Source organism: Ceratina calcarata, unplaced genomic scaffold (assembly GCF_001652005.2).
Source record: "Ceratina calcarata isolate Rehan_Ccalc_2016 unplaced genomic scaffold, ASM165200v1 scaffold220, whole genome shotgun sequence".
NCBI classification, from domain to species: Eukaryota; Metazoa; Arthropoda; class Insecta; order Hymenoptera; family Apidae; genus Ceratina; species Ceratina calcarata.
Window position 1 is genome coordinate 135068 of NW_017143771.1, and position 4412 is coordinate 139479.

The following is a 4412-nucleotide window of genomic DNA, read 5'->3' on the forward strand; positions in this document are numbered from 1 at the left end:
TTGTGGAACTCGTACAAAACATTTTTTCGATAAAATCAGTAAATCACGTGCTATTTTTTAATCTGATTAACTTACTTGTGCAATGGAGTGTACGTGCATGAACGTTGCTACTCGAGTAACAACCTACCCGCAACCACCATTAGGAAACTCGTGCACGGATATGGGAAGAGGGTAAGGACGAGGATCAACGTGGCGCAAGGTGAAACGCAATTTCCAAAGTCGCACAATGGAGAACCTTGATCCCGCGTGGTACCAAGTTGTTCGTGAAACTATATTATTGATCTGATAAAAAATAGATAATAAATGAAAATAGGGATCTGGCAATGTAATAAATTCTCAATATAATGTATTGTACATAGATTTAAACATTCCTAGTAACTAAAAATCGAACGAGCAATGATTTCATCAATAATTAATTTATTTAAAAAAATTGTTGATAATTCCTATTTAAACAATATACAATACAATCTAGCATATACTACAACATTTTGCAAGGACTGAAATTAATCTGCAAAATTTCTAAAGTAAATTTTGGAAATTCCTGCCTGAGACCAAACCGGCGATACGGAAAGCCGGAGAATAAATGAAGTTTTCGATCGTGGAAAAGTGAGCGCAGCTCGAGGAGGGGAAAACGAGAGAAGCAACAGGAGTAATTCGCGATAGAGAAAAAGAAAGAACGGAAGCAAAACGGGTATCAACGCGAGCTGATGAAAATGGCCGGGTATCGGGACGGGACCAGTGAAATAACGGACGTGCAGCCGCGCACACAGCGCGTCGATGAAGTAAAACGCGGCCGGGGTAATTGGCGCACCTTTCAGATGTAAATGCGGTTCGTTAGGGGGCTTCCACCGAGAGCGATGCATCGCCGACGGCCACGCCGGCGGGTACGCAGCCGGTCAGCTGGAAATACGTGGACCTCTGTACCGCGTCTCGCTTCCTGTCTGGTCCATTGACCGGTCGTAAGTCAGCCAAGGTGTTAAACGCCGCACGCGCATTTTCATGGTAATGCTGACGCTATGGACCGAGTGCCATTCTTTCGAATTCATTTTTCCACCGATCAAAATTATGCTTGATTTCACTGCACATCATTTTGAATTGGTTTTAAATCAATGCAGCGACAGCAATTCAGAATCGTATTCAATCATTTAAAAAATCGTAATTTGATTATATTTCATAAATTATTTTTCACAGAATGATACAAATATCTTATTACTTCTCGTACAATAAATATAAAAGCTCATCTTAATGCATTGAGCAATATATCTTCTATTCACAATTTATATCATTCCGATTTTTCACAATCTGATCAATTCTCATTGATATTCTCTAAAGAAGACAGTTTTCAATAAATCCGATTAATAAATCCGATCGAAGTCCAAGCTTCCTGCAGATCATTACTCTTCATCATTCTCGTAACATTAATAACAGCTGCCATTATGAATATAATAGAGACAGCAATTTTCATTCAAACAGCAGAATTAAATGAAACGCGTCAGATCAATTCAAGAGATCATGAATAGCCCAAATCAGATATAAAATTTTAATTATACTGTAAAAGAATTTTATTTAATTTCATAATAAAGATTAGACTTGTCTTCTCGTTCCAAACGAGACACTTTAATATCGACTCGTTTGAGGCATTGAACGTTGAGATCATCAATGGATGCGTACACAGAAAGCGCGATATCGATTAATTGCGAGGTCCGTGGCCTGTGGCAGCGACAAGGCGATGGCGTTTGCGTGCCGAGATTCGAAACCATCCTCGGAGGGCCTCGACGCGAACCCGATACCCGCGTAGACTGCACATCAGCCCAGCAGCACGATAATTATCTGCTCGTAATTGCTAATCGATTGCCGTCAATCTCTGATCAACCGTGAAACAGTATCAATAGAGGAAGGGAACGCAATATCGTGGCCCGTTAAATCGTACAAGCGCTATTGATAAATTTTCATCGACGGTCCGGATTCAATAATGGGAAAAAAGTTTCGACAATTTCCCAGTGTTTGGATGAAACGATACGTGCACTTCGTACACATTTCAAATTTTTAAATCAATTTTTATCATTGCGAATCGAACACTTTCCATGGACATTTACTTGTAATTTGTAATGCGTACACAGCATGAGTTAATCGAAAGCAATTAAATGCTGATTGTTAAACGTTTCATTAAATTTCAACTGAAAATATAATACATAAATAATTGCTTTTACGCAATTTCGACAAAATTCGTTTACGTTTAAACGTTTTTAACTTTGAATAAGAGAAACGAGATAAACTAATTTGTAACTGAATTCTGTCAAGAACTAATCACGCTTGCTATACCTGATTACGGGATTAACGCAGGGCGCGTTCCAAAATCGAGAAGAAGAACATCAATCGGATTAAGAGATAATTATTCGCGATAACCAATCGGTTATCAGTCGCATATCGATCAGCACGTGTCACAGACACACGCAAGTATTATTGACGGTGCAAATTATCCCCTAGCGATGAGATCTCCCGGAATAGCCAATAGGGCTAGTAACGGTGCTACCTGCGTACTACGTATACCTATATCCCTACTATCCCTCCCGTCTAATTATCGTACGTGCCTAATTTCAAGGTAGCCAACGTTGAAACGTACTAACCGTAACTAACGCTGATCGGTAAATGCTATTAATCTGCGGACATGACTTCTGTTAATCAACGGCCCATAAAACACGCGTGACTAGGTGTCTGCTGCTAAAGAATTAAATGAAACGCGTCAGATCAATTCAAGAGATCATGAATAGCCCGAATCAGATATAAAATTTTTTAATTATACTGTAATAGAATTTTATTTAATTTCATAATAAAGATTAGACTTGTCTTCTCGTTCCAAACGAGACACTTTAATATCGACTCGTTTGAGGCATTGAACGTTGAGATCATCAATGGATGCGTACACAGAAAGCGCGATATCGATTAATTGCGAGGTCCGTGGCCTGTGGCAGCGACAAGGCGATGGCGTTTGCGTGCCGAGATTCGAAACCATCCTCGGAGGGCCTCGACGCGAACCCGATACCCGCGTAGACTGCACATCAGCCCAGCAGCACGATAATTATCTGCTCGTAATTGCTAATCGATTGCCGTCAATCTCTGATCAACCGTGAAACAGTATCAATAGAGGAAGGGAACGCAATATCGTGGCCCGTTAAATCGTACAAGCGCTATTGATAAATTTTCATCGACGGTCCGGATTCAATAATGGGAAAAAAGTTTCGACAATTTCCCAGTGTTTGGATGAAACGATACGTGCACTTCGTACACATTTCAAATTTTTAAATCAATTTTTATCATTGCGAATCGAACACTTTCCATGGACATTTACTTGTAATTTGTAATGCGTACACAGCATGAGTTAATCGAAAGCAATTAAATGCTGATTGTTAAACGTTTCATTAAATTTCAACTGAAAATATAATACATAAATAATTGCTTTTACGCAATTTCGACAAAATTCGTTTACGTTTAAACGTTTTTAACTTTGAATAAGAGAAACGAGATAAACTAATTTGTAACTGAATTCTGTCAAGAACTAATCACGCTTGCTATACCTGATTACGGGATTAACGCAGGGCGCGTTCCAAAATCGAGAAGAAGAACATCAATCGGATTAAGAGATAATTATTCGCGATAACCAATCGGTTATCAGTCGCATATCGATCAGCACGTGTCACAGACACACGCAAGTATTATTGACGGTGCAAATTATCCCCTAGCGATGAGATCTCCCGGAATAGCCAATAGGGCTAGTAACGGTGCTACCTGCGTACTACGTATACCTATATCCCTACTATCCCTCCCGTCTAATTATCGTACGTGCCTAATTTCAAGGTAGCCAACGTTGAAACGTACTAACCGTAACTAACGCTGATCGGTAAATGCTATTAATCTGCGGACATGACTTCTGTTAATCAACGGCCCATAAAACACGCGTGACTAGGTGTCTGCTGCTAAGCAGCTGAGGACGTCCTAAACGGGCTTTCAATTTCCCTTCAATGTCCAAATTGCTATCGAAATATATGTTCATCAATTCGTGTATAAAAGGCTAGAAGAATTTCCAATTCTAATTTACGTATTAACACTATATCTACCAAGGGGCGCCAAAATGACTTTCTAAATGCATTTCTTATAATCATTATTCATTTCCAGTAAATCTTGTCTTCTAAAATTTCGTATGACTTTTTCTAAAATATGCAAATAAATAATTCTGTAAAAAGGTTCTTTTTTCTTGTCTTTTTGACGTAAAATTTTATGCAGTATACCTCCATATACTGAGATGAGTCATTTTGACCCCTCATGGTAGAAGTACATATAGAATACATCAATCGCCGATAGATCTAGTGTAAAACTTTTCTTTTGTACTAATGAATTGATTTCATAAGAAGAAT